Consider the following 12,939-nt stretch of genomic DNA (forward strand, 5'->3'; position numbering starts at 1 on the left):
GGCCCCGGGCTGGAGACGGTCCTCACCCCTCAAGCATTAAGCCAACAAGAAGACTGCCAACTGCCCCCTCCCGCCCGTGGGCCGGGCCTTTTGCCAACCCACATCAGAGGCTCGAAGGCCAAAACAAACAATCTGATGATCTAATGACATCCGGGAGAGGCCAAACAGTCCCGCGGGGTGACCAGAGGACGTTTTGGGTGTAAATCCGCACGCACCGTCGTGGGAGACGAGATGGCTCCCCGCGCCCGCCGTGCCTCGGGGCTCCCCCGACGGCGGGGGCACATTTACAGACGCGCGTATCTCTGCGGTGGGGCCGCGGGCCGCGCGGTCCCCCTGCTGTAGGGGCGCCCACTCCGAGGTCCGAGACCTCTCAGCTGCGAGGGCTTCCCCGGCTGCAAGTTCCAAATTCGGACGGCAGCTGCGGCGGGTGCCAGCGGGAGCTGCTGCCCGGGGCCCCTCACATCCTGCACGAGCCCCTCCTGCTGCCGCGGGCCCTGCATCCGCGCCGCGCTTCACGCCGCCTTGCTTCCCGAGTGCAGAGCGCACAGTGAAGGTGACAGGGACCCGGCCTCTCCTTCTCTGGTTTGGAAATGACTCCGTGGCCTTAGCATCTCTCTCCCTCTCTGCATTTGTGAAGCAGTAGCTTCTCTGCCCATAACGTGTGGTGTCCCTTCTGTTACTCGGCAGGTACATTTGTCATCTGCTTTTTTCCCCCCATTTTGAGATAAACACCCTCAGACCCTCTGATTTCAGCACCATTATGGTGCTTTCCTTGCTCCTAATGAGATGTGTCCTTACCTGTCTCTGCATCCCAGCCGTCGCTAAGGGATGGGCCTCTCGTAACTGGGTTCAGGCTTCCTGCATATCTTCTCACACCTCCACCTCCTGGCCTCTGCCTGCGTCCTCAGCTTCATCACTCCCTGCACACACGTACACACGCGTGCACAGATGAACATATGGGTGCATACACCACGCATCTCCATATGCACACATCACAGGTGCTCGTGTGCATACCTCTATGTGTGAGCACACAAACGCACGTACAAACCACGGTGTGTGTGCACAGGCACAAGGATGCACATGTCAGCCTCATACATACGTGCACGTGTGTGCCCAGATTACCCTGTGGCTCTCAGCTGCAGCCGCCCCCTGTGGCCCCCATGGGCTCCTCCTCCCCCAGCCTCCCACAGCTGCTCCTGGGCCAGGCAGGCCCTCGGTCCACAGCTCTCCCTTCTGCACTTGGGGCCTGATCGGCCCCCTGGGCCTCAGTGGCAGGCCACCTCTCAGACCCTTCCCTGACCCCTGTTCTCCAGGGCGCAGGCCTGGCCACGTCCTGACTCAGGCCCCAGGCATCTGTGTGCTATGGGTGCTCCCCCCCGCCCAGGGAGAGCCCCATGTCTGCCCTTGCTGGGTCCTGGCACAGGACCCCAGGCATCTTGCGAGTGTGCAGGGTTGGCAGGGCCACTGCAATCTGTCCACCTGAGGCCAAGCTGGAACCTGACCCACCACCTGAAGCCCAGGGAGCCCACTGCGGGAGAGGAGGCTGCAGCCTCGGAGTCTCACCTGGGCCGGCTCATCCGAGGCAGAGTTGCAGAGGGGTGGCCCTGTGCCAGGCCCTGGGCACCAGAATCAGACACCCCTGCGAGAGATGGATGCTCAAAGAGATCCCCACAATAGGATAAGGCCCCGCAGGGCTGGAGAACCAGGCTGGCTCCTGGGGGCCCAGCACAGCAGGCTGGAGACGGGGAGGGTCTGGAAGAGGGCCCTGCCCGCTGCGCCCCGAGTTGAGATCTGCCGGCGGGAGGTGCGGGATGGGAGACAGGGTCACAGGTGGGCGGACACAGCAGAGGTTGGGGGCAGGGAACGCCAAGGGTGGACCTGGGCTGCTCTCCCTCCTTGGGGCGCTCATTGCTGCGACTGCTCCCCCCGCCATGCAGGCGAGCGCCCTGGCGCACCCAGCACAGCCTGGCACAGCCCCCCGCTGTGGTCCTGCAGGCGTCCCTGCTTAGCCCTGAGGTCTGGGCAGCCAGCGTGCACAGCGCGGCACCCCCTGCAGGCGGGTAGAGGCCCGGGAGGGGCGGCTGGGAGCTGGGGTCAGGGGGCCTGGGCAGAGCACCCAGGGCGGGGCAGGGAGCAGCTCAGGGTGCCTGAGGGCAGGGGTGGGGGTCCCCTGTGAATGCGGGGCAGGTAGCAGAACCCGCCCTGCAGCTGGCACCTGAGTGTGATGCGGTCACTGAGGTCAGGCCAGGGGCGGGCCCGGCGACCTGGACGACACTGGACGACACTGCCGCGGTTGCCTGGGCGGTGACGGAGGCCTCGCTGCCAGAGGCGCCTTTGGGGAGAGCGGGAGAGCCGAGGAAGCAGGTGACACCGGGAAACCTCTCGGGCAGGGCCCTTAGCACAGGGGCCCACCCAGGGCGGGACTGAGACGTGGTGGCCTCGGGCCATCCCTAAGGAGGCAGGTGCACATCCTCCATCTGCTAATGCAGGGAAATGACCCCACGGATAATTAGCCGCGGGTCCCTCTGGAGAGAGAGCGCAGGGGGATTTCACTCTGCTGTTAAACAGGTGATGAAGAGGTATTCATTTTATGGGGGAAAAGCAATAAAATAAATAGGACAGAGGAATGCATAATATATTTAGTGGAGGTGGCTCACGTTGGGTCTTTTTTAATCTGACATTTGAAGCAATGATCCCATTTTTTTGACAGAGCAGGGTGTTGTAATCAAGCTGTGATCATGGTTTTGCTCAGAAAATACTCCAGCTCCAGGTACGAAGATGAGAAAGACAGGAAAACTATCACAAGCCGTGTCCTGTGACGTGTTATCTGTGACTCACGCGCACTGTCATCATGTGACCGAAGCTCGGTGTGTGTACATTTGCACGGCGCTGGCGGGATCGTGGGCGGCGTGGAATCTGCTGTTCTATGCAGAGGCCGGCGGACCCGGTGTCGTCCTCAGTTCTGGGCGCCGGAGGCTGCAGGGCGTGTTTGCCTGTTGGCCAGCCCTGTCCCTGTCCCTGTCCCTGTCCCTGTCCCCTGCGTCTGTGGTCTGTGTGTGAGGGACCGTAGCCCCCGCAGTGATTGCCATGGCGTGTGGGGCAGGTGGAGCCTCCCACGGCATCCGAGGCCACGCGGTGCCTCACTGTCCAGGTGACCTGGGTCTTTGGCCCCAGTGCACGTGATGGAGGGCGATTCCCCAGGAGGACTGAGGCCGGAGCCTGCCTCCCTCCGCGTTATCTTTCCGGATGGTCTCAGGGTACAGGATGCGTGTGCAGGGCTCTGTTTTGGGCGGTCAGGATTTCAAAATAAAGATTCTTCTGAACAAAGACCTTGCTTGTGACCTTTTATGTGAAGCCAGCACAGAGTCCGGGCTAATTGTTAGTAATTTTTCTCGGATCCGTTACTGTGTTCCTGACGGATGGTGTTTTCTTTCACAATGTTTGTGTCACTCACTTATAACTAAAGTGAGCAGCGTATGTACCACGGCAGCTCCCGGTCTAATTAGGGAGGAGAAAAGTCAGAAAGTGATTCACGGGCTGGCGTCTTTGGAACAAGCAATTAAAAGCCACCTCGAAGCCTAGTGCGTGGCTTCCCACTGCATGTTTCATACTGAGGCTGCAACACACGTGTTTGCTGAGCTCTTCTTCATGGCTCTGTGTCCCCAGTGCCAAGCGTGTAAGGGGCGCTGGTTGTGCACGGTGGCGGCCGACCGTGCTCCGTGGGGCTCTGTCTGTCGCAGGCTGATGGGGCCTGGCAGCCACTTTCTCAGCAGGCCAGGATGGAGGATGGGTTTTCTTCCAGTACAAACAGATCCAAGGCCAAAGGCATGAACAGTTTTCCTGCGGGGATTTTAAGGTCTGTTGCATGGAACTGGAAGGCTGTCTTCTCTGATCCCGATTTCCGGGCCCTGGGTTCGTGAGAGCGGTCCCTCTCCACCACAACGGAGCAGCTCCTTCTGCTTTCCCAAGCAGGGTCCCGTATGTGGAGCCTCTGGGGTGTGCAGCCTGTGCTCTGCCTTCTGCCTGGAATGCCACCTGCAGATGCCAAATTTTCACGAGAGTCATTGTTCACGTCTCTGCTAGCAGCTCTCCCCACCCACCCCCACGCCAGGCTGTCATTCCACACACTCGGACCGGGACTCTGGTTCCCTTAAAGCAAATGGCTGGGATCAGACCAACTCTGGAATGGAAGCTGCCTTAGGTCGGAAGCAGGGAGGGAGGAGGGACAGGAAAAAACAGAGAAGGAAGGAAGGAAGGAAGGAAGGAAGGAAGGAAGGAAGGTTAGTCTTGAAACATCAGGAAACAACCAAAGCAGCTAGGCCTTGAGGGCCAAACCTCAGAGAAAAGAGACCTGCTGACAACGGAGGCCAGTGTCCCCTGCGGTGGGGTCGCTGGAGTGGGTGCTGACCTCTGGGCTGCAGGTTCTCAGGCAGGACAAGACAAGAGTCTGCTCAGGGGCTGAGAAGTGGGGCAGAGCGGGGATTCTCACCACTGGGGACTCTGGCTATTTAAGGCTTGTCTGAAGGGGAACCTCTGATGCTGCCCCATTGGCAGAGATGAGCAGCCCCTGGGACCCTGACTCGCTGCTGGTGGGGATGTAAACTGGCCTGGACGTTAGGAAAACTGTGAGCAGCTGCTGCCAAAGCTGAATGTGTGCACGTCCAAGTCCCAGGAATTCCGCCCTGAGATGGATCCCCGACGGAGACACAGACAGGTGGGCACCAGGAGACAACATCGCTGGTCACATACCCCGAACTAGAAGCCATCCAAATACCCAGCGATAGTAGCATGGACAAGTAAATCATGGGCTACCCATAAAGAACGCGCTGCTACCTTCACAACAAGCATGACCGCCATAGATAGGATGTCAGAAGATGGAGTACCTTTGGGGGTGGGCCCTGGGTTGGCGCATGAGGGAAGCTTCTCTGGTCCTGGTGATGGTCTCATCCCAGTCTGGATACTGGTCACGCGGTGGGGATGTTCACTGGAAATCCATCAAGCTGTACACTTAGGATTTGTACATTTTGTCATAGGTATACTTTGTTTTTAAAGATTTATTTATTTGAGAGAGAGTGTGTGCATGTGCATGAGCAGAGGCAGGGTCGGAGGGAAAGGGAGAGAGAGAATCTCAAGGAGACTCCCCACTGAGCGCAGAGCACAAAGCGGGGCTCAATCTCATGGAATCCAAGATCATAACCTAAGCTGAAACCAGGAGTCAGATGCTCAGCTAACTGAGCCACCGAGGCGCCTCGACCGTATGCATATTTTAACATAAATCTTAGCTAAGTAGATGGAGGATGGACGAGCAGGTAGGTAGGTGGGGACAGAGAGAGAATATGAATGAATAAAAATGGTGACTTACGATGTGTGTGTTCTGGGGACAGTCTTACACAGATCCGTTTCTCCCATGTTCTCAGCCTGTTTATATTCTTCTGTCCCTTCTAAAAAATTATTTTATATTGTACTTGTTTGCATTTTCCAGACTATGGGTTTCTTGTTCTCAGGGGTGACAATAAAATGATGATAATGATGGCCGCTTATATTTGACTGCTCACTGTTTTCAGATACTGGTCTCCATTTATTAACTCATTTAATCTTTACAAACAACCCTCGAGGTAGAGACCATTACTATCGCTGTCTCACAGATCCAACAAAATTGAGCCTCAGAGAGCCGATTCAGCTTCCCACAGTCGCATAGCTAGTCAGTGGCAGGAGCGGCATTCCCAGCCTCCAGCACCCACGTGTGCTCCAGCTGTCAGGCTCTCTTGCCTCTCCTAGTGATGAAGGTGTCCGTTTGTGTAACATGACTATGCGCTAGAGACATACGGAGCTCAGCACCCAGTACAGCCTCTCATCTTTGTGTGTCCAATATGAGGCAGTGTCTAGTATTTGTCTGTTGGGTGGATGGACGGATGGATGGATGGAAGGATGGATGGATGGATGGATGGATGGATGAATGGATGGGTGGACAGATGGATAGATGAATGGACAGATGGATGGATGGATGGATGGATAGATGGTTGGGTGGATGGGTGGACAGATGGATGGATGGGATAAATGGATATGTGGATGAATGGATGGATGGATGGATGGATGGATGGATGGATGGATGGATGAGTGGTTGGATGGATGAGTGGATAGATGGATGTAACAGATGTGTAGATGGATGGGTGATTAGATGAATGGACAGATGTGTCGATGGATGGGGTAGATGGATGAATGACGGATGTGTGGGTAGATGGGTGGGTGAGTGGGTGGATGGATGGGTGGGTAGATGAATGGGATTTTCAAAAAGTATGCCCTCAGAAAATTCCCTCTGAGTCTTTGTGGTGTCTGGTCTGTAGGTAAGCGATTCCCAAGATAAGCACGAGAGGCACAAGCAAGCTTGGAACTAGGCTTCTACCTGGAGGTGCCCCATTAATACAGATTCCTGGCCCCACCCGCATAGATTATGAGTCAGTAGGTCCCCAGTCGGTCTCGGGACCCTGAATTTCCAGCAGACTCCCAGGACGTGCTGCTCTGCTGGGCTGCGGGCCCCACCGGCGAGGCCGGGCTGTGAAGTGTCTCTGGTGGCCTGGTGCCGTGTTTCTTGCAATGACGCTGAAGACTATTTCCCTAAGCCCTCTGTTAATTGGACTAAGCAGAGATAACGAGAGAATGATTTCTAGGGCATGTCTTCAGGGCTCTGCAGACTGGGTGTGTGCATGCGGGGAAGGGGGCGATAGGGTTTTCCGCAGCTTCCCCCGAACGTGAGTCTGCACTCAGCTTTGAAGCCCGCTCATCAGTGTGCCAGGCGGCCTTCTGCCTCGAGGCCATTTATAGTGCCGAAGCTTGTGAAGCTAAAACAGTTTGATGTGTAATTGCAGGAGGAAATGGGAAACCTGCTGAGCATGGCAGGATATAGTGCCTTATCACCCTTTATGTGCAGCGGCTGCTTGCCGGAATTGCCAGCAGATCCGCACCATCGACAGAACGGTGACATTTTTCATGGGCCGCCGTGTTCTGAATCAACACTGCAATGGTGTGATTAGAGCAGGACGGGAAGGGAACAATCGCCGTGGCCCTGGTGACAGATCAGTCGCAAGCCCTGCCTCCTCCTTATTACCTGCTGTCTGGTGTGATATGCAAAGCAGCTTCTCCAGACGCATTACACCTTCACATTACCTGAAAATTGAATTTTATTTGGTGGCCTGCATATAATTTATAGCACTCCTGCAATACACTTCAGTTCTCATTTAGCTGAAAGTGTATTCTTTATTTCCTACTGGCCGAGAGACCGAGAAAGGAGCCTGGGTGCCCGGGTGCCCGGGTACCTACAGCCCCCCGGCCGCCCGCGGAACGGGGGTTTCAAGCTGCGTTGGCAGCTCATGGACGAGGGTTGCCCACGCTCCGCGGTGCCTGAGACACCCTCCTCCTGAAGACGTGCCGCTGTCAGCGTGGCTCGAGGGGTGCTCTGCAGCCGTGGGTCCCTGCCTGGCCGGAGGCCGCCCCCGTGTCCTGAGGCCGTGCCGGACACGCGCCGGGAACCCCCGTGCCAGGGGAAGCGTGTCAGTAACGGATGGACTGGATTTTAGCTCCGAGGGGTCGCCGGAACTCCCCTTACCCCCATTTCAAGTCATAAACATTCTGTGGGGAAGATCTATGTGACAAACCTTGGCTTCTGGGGTTCCATGCAGGACAACATCTCACATGGTCACAATTGCTTTTTTTTTTTTTTTTGATTGAGTTTATCAGGGCTCAGATTTACATACAGTAAAGCGTACCCCCTTTAACGTGTACATTCCCATGAGTTTTTTTTTTAATTTTTTTTTAATTTTTATTTATTTATGATAGTCACAGAGAGAGAAAGAGAGAGAGGCAGAGACACAGGCAGAGGGAGAAGCAGGCTCCATGCACCGGGAGCCTGATGTGGGATTCGATCCCGGGTCTCCAGGATCGCGCCCTGGGCCAAAGGCAGGCGCCAAACCACTGCGCCACCCAGGGATCCCCATTCCCATGAGTTTTGACAGATAACTACACTCACGAGACCACCATCATCGCAAGATTCAGAGCGTCTGCCTCCCCTAAAAAGCGTTCTCTGCCTCTGTGCAGTCAACCCTTGTCACCCCAACCTCTGGCAGTGGTCCCTGCATGTCAGCGTCCCATCCCTGGGGGCGACGTGGCATTCTCCACAGCTCTCCAGAAATGGGATCATGGGCCACATGGTCTCCTGGCTTCTTTGCCCACGTTACCGTGCACACGTGTGGCCCCTTGCTCTTGCTCTGTAGCATTCCACTGAACGGGACACACGTTTTGCATATCATTCACCTGTTGATGGGCATTTCGGATCATTTCTAGGTTGCTGGGACAAAGCTGCCATAACCACTTGTGCCTACGTCCTTGCACGTCTCACCTGCCCGGGGTGAGCGCCTAGGAGAGGAATGGCAGTGTGCGAGGCAGCTGTTGAACGTGCTAAGACATTGCCTGGTGGTTTTCCAAACCAGCCGCATGAGCATTCCACCCCGGCCCACAGGCGGGGTGTCCAGCCCTTGGGGTCGTGGCCACCGGGGTGAGTGCGCAGCGGGGCCTCGCTGTGGCTTACTCCCCCTTTCCCTACAGACCGATGGCGTTGGGCGGCTTTACACATTCTCATTGCTTGTTCACGTGTCTTCTGTGAAGTGTCTGTTGAAATCCTTTATCTGTTCTTAGATGGTATTGTTTATCCCATTACTGCATCTTCATATACCCTGCACGTAGGGTACCCTACACGTAGGTGACCTTCATATACCCTCCACGTAAGGCTTCCCCAGACAGATAGATTGAAAATCTCCTCTGCCAGCCAGTGACCTGCTGCTTTGCTTGGGTCTTTCAAAGAGCAAAAGTTGTAATTGTGATAGAATCCAGTTTGCCAACGTTTCCCCTTACGGGCCACACCTTCTATTTCTATCTAAGACCATCTTTCCTCATCCAGAGTCTCGGCCGTGTTTCCCCTGTGTCTTTGGCACGTTGTAGAGCTTTCGCCCCCGCGTTCAGATCTGGGATCTGTTCTGAGTTAACCTCTGTGAACGGAGCGAATTAAGGGTCAGGGTCTGTTGGCCACGCGGATGCCCAGTTACGCCAGCACCACTTGTTGGAGAGACTTTTCTTTTCCTGTTAAATTATCCTGGCAGTTTTGTCAGATTCCAGTTGACCCTCTCTCTGTGTGTGGTTCTCGGTTTTCCATTCCATGCGTGGCTCTGGATGCTATTCGTCTACCAGCAGCAGCGATTCCTGTCCCTTCATAGTAAATCTTGAAATCCAGTCGCTACGTCACTGACTTACTCCTTTCAGAATTACGTCGCCTCTTCAGAGATGTTGCATTTTCATGTACGTTTTTTAAAAACCCTGCTGGATTTTTTTTTAAAGATGTTATTTGTTTATTCATGAGAGACACAGAGACATAGGCAGAGGGAGAGGGAGAAGCAGGGTCCATGCAGGGAGCCCGATGTGGGACTCGATCCCGGGACCCCAGGATCACGCCCTGGGCTGAAGGCAGATGCTCAACCGCTGAGCCACCTGGGCGTTCCCCAATCCTGCTGGAATTTTGATTGGGATTGCCAAAATCCCTCTGGAAGATCACTTAAATGGGCTCTCAAATGCAAGAGTTTGGGTGCGTGGCCCTGGGCATGTGTGGTTCTCATGCCTATAGAAGCACTTGGGCCGGGGAGGTGGGAAGGAGAAGGCTGTGGTGCCCTCGTGCAAACCCCTGTGCACCCCGAGGAGTGAGCAGCAGAGGGAGTGGGCTCTGGGGCGTCCTGCGGGGCACGCAGCACCACCTCCCTGGTGATCCTCGTCAACTTTGATATGTGCAGAAAGAGCTGTTTGCTGTTGAGAGGATTGAATGAAACCTGGCGGCTCGTGCATGAGCTGCGCGTGTGTGGACTTCAGTCTCCACCCAGCTCTGTCCACCCAGCCACCCAGCCACCTGTCCCAGTTGGTATTTCCAGCAGCGGCTTTCTTGTGTCCTGGCCGTCACTGCCGTGACCCGCGGGGCGGGGGTGGTTGTACCCTGTGCAACATGCCGCTCCGGCGACTTCCATGTAGAGGCCAACGCTACAGAGCTACTCTTTGGAGACTTCTGCCTCCAAAGATCAGGGGGCAGGGCGGCCAGGAGCTCACGGGACTGACACGCCAGTGACATTTGATCCCTGGGTAACTGCCCAATTAAGAGTTGGCTGGCGGTTCGTAGCTGCCCTGGTTCCATCGTTTTTGTGAATGATCCTCGTTAGGCTTTGCATGATCTGATTTAGCCCGGCTCTGTGAAAGCGCCGTGCAAGCCCAGCCCCTCTCTCTCCCTCTCTGCTATTTGAGAGAATAATAGATCCATAGGAGAATTCATTTGTAACTCTAAGCCCCCAGTTAAAGACGTCTCGGGGGATAAACGTGGGTGATTTGTAGAACATTGCGATGCATTTATGAGATAGATTGCACGTTCGCTGCACACAGCGGGGCCAGATGCATGGGAGGCGTCAGGCTCTTCCCTACCTCATGTGGCTCTCCTTTGGGGAGAGAACGCAAGCTTTACTGAGTGCTAAGTGTGAAAAGCCGCCGTGGAAGTGGCTTCTGTGGCAGTGGTCCTGGGAGCAAGTACCTGCTTGCTGCTCTTCCAAGCGCATCGGGGAACCCTGAGGAGTGAAGTGCTTCCCGCTGAGCTGAGTTCCGGGCCCTGCCCCACCGCCTCCGCTGTCACGGGGAGGTGGTGAGTGTGACATGGGCGGGAGGGCGGTGCTGCACCGAGGCAGCGTGTCGACAGCCCGTGCCCTGGGTGCTGGTGCCCCCCACCCTGCTGCCCATCGCCCATCACACCCCGGGGTCCTGTTTTCCGCTCCTCCCACCCCTCTCTCCCTAACGCTTGATCCTTAGGGACTCTGCTACTTTATCCCCGCCGCCGCCGCCACCGTGGCAGAAAGTAGACGACAGCCCTAGCTCTCTCTTCTCTTCTCTTGTTCTCTGTGCTCGCATCTCGGGCAGCCTCACCCCCGCGTACAAAACCCAATTAACTGGCTCTCTGCTCAAGCCAGGCTGTGTAGACAAACTTGGTTTTCCTTCTAAGACTGTAAGCCACGGGACTCATGTCGATCGGCTTTGCGGTTACTGGGACCTACTGTGTCTGCAGGAATCTGTGACTCTGCAGCACACCCAGGGGCTTGGATTCTATCTTGTGCCATTTACCGGGGGCAGAGGCCCTAAGGGGCAGTGTGACCTGCCCCCATGACAGGTGTCAGACGGGGAGGAGGGAGGAGAGCTATCTCCTGCCCGAGCTGTTGCAGGGAATTCATTTGCGAGGCTGCTGCAGGGTGGAGATGGCCAGTAGGCTGCGCTGGGCCCCCTGGCTCTCCCAGGATGGGCAGCCTCTTGGGTAGCCCTGCCCGTGGGCAGAGGGGTGCAGAGGTGCAGGCCAGAAAGTGGGTTTTCAAGCCAGAGTGGAGGGGACGTGAGAACAAGGAGCCCGGGAGGGAGCCGGTGCCGGGAGTTGCCTGCAGCTGACCGTGCGCCAAGTCCTCACCACACGTGCCCGCCGAGCCCTGCCACCTGGGCTGCCCTTCCCTCCGGTGGTCAGGTGTGAGGCCTGCTCCTTCACCCCCAGTCTCACCACAGGACCTTTGCACGAGCTGTTCCTTGGCCTCTTTAGCCTTGAGACCTGGAGGAAGCCACCCCCAGCCTCCTTGGCCACATCAGGCCCTCCGAGCCTCAGCTCTGTCCCACCCGTTCCTGTCTTAGAGTCACTCTGAGATTCACACAGGTCCGTGTGGATTCCACTTCAACTCAGCCCCGTCCCACGCCTGCCAGGGCTTCTGTAATTCAACCCTGACATTGGCTACACGGTGCAAGCTCAGACCTCACGGGCTAACGGCACATTCCTCACAACACTGCCCCCACTTCAGACCCCAGCCACAGGTCTCGGGGTCCCCAGACCCCTGTGCTTCTGACCAATAGGTTACAGATTCCAGGTTTCCTGTGATGCTCCTGCCCCTCCCCTTCCCATCCCCAATTCGGTATTTTGGGAGAAAGGCCACACTTGTGATTATAGTGTTACTATAGGCGTCAGGGCCCCGGGGTGGGACGCTCCGGGCACACCCGTGTGTCACCAACCAGGAAGCTCTGATATCTTTCTGCGTGCAGAGCTTTTCCTGGGGGTTGGTCACGAGGCACGGTGGGTTACGGCTTGGCTGTGTGACGGCCCTCCTGTCCCTGTCCCCGGCGGAGCAGGCTGGCTCGCTCCCCGCCGGCGTCTGCACCCGCTGCATCTTCACGCCCGGCACCCAGCCTAGGACACGGGGTAGGGGCTCCCCAAAGAGCAGAGATTGAGGGAGGGGTCGGCCTGATGCGGGTGTGCTTGGGAGGAGGCTGGAGCAGCCCGCCGCAGCCTCACCGGGCGCGAGGACAGAGCACAGGCCCGTGCCCCCGCGCCTTCCCCGCCTCCGGCTCCGCGTACCTGGTCCTGCAGGAGCCGCGGCTCTCGTGGCACATCCCAGACTCACGGGAGGACGCTGTTTATTGACCTTGGGTCCTCTCGGCTCTCGCAGGGTGGTGCGCGACACAGGCGCTCAGCTGCTGCAGGGCAGCTTGCTTCGGGCTGGGAGAGCCGAGACCCTGCTCCCTGGCTGCATGCGGGGGCGGGGGGCACTGGCTCAGCCTGCAGAGCCGCTGGCGTCAGAGCTTCCGCTGCGGGGACCACACCGGGTCGTCCGTGCGCTCGGGGAACAGGGAAGCGAGGGCTTTCCTTTTGCTCCCAGCGTCACTGCCTGGGGGCTTCCGCCCTGCGACAGAAGACCAATTAAGTGACCAGGATCCCCGATGGCTGCTGTCCTATCACAGGTCATGGTGCTGACACCCCCCCCAAGACTGGCAGGAGAGCCCACCAGGCCCACACTCGTCCCCCCAGACAGCGGACGCCATCGGCGAGCAAGGCTCCGGGTC

At 57.1% G+C, this 12,939-nt stretch overlaps 1 protein-coding gene and 1 long non-coding RNA gene across 4 annotated transcripts in view; one reads left to right on the top strand and one right to left on the bottom strand.

The window, feature by feature from the left end:
• The window catches only part of CDH4 (cadherin 4), a 496,939-nt gene that overhangs the window by 125,498 nt on the left and 358,502 nt on the right, over positions 1-12,939 (top strand). The window lies entirely within an intron of this gene.
• On the bottom strand, positions 2,620-12,583 carry LOC140618746 (uncharacterized). The gene is made up of 4 exons (XR_012018825.1): positions 12,455-12,583; positions 5,363-5,441; positions 4,884-4,984; positions 2,620-4,035 (listed from the first exon to the last, which is right to left on the bottom strand). It is a non-coding gene; the product is annotated as an uncharacterized lncRNA (long non-coding RNA).

The sequence above is a fragment of the Canis lupus genome, chromosome 26 (assembly GCF_048164855.1).
Source record: "Canis lupus baileyi chromosome 26, mCanLup2.hap1, whole genome shotgun sequence".
Classification (NCBI taxonomy): Eukaryota; Metazoa; Chordata; class Mammalia; order Carnivora; family Canidae; genus Canis; species Canis lupus.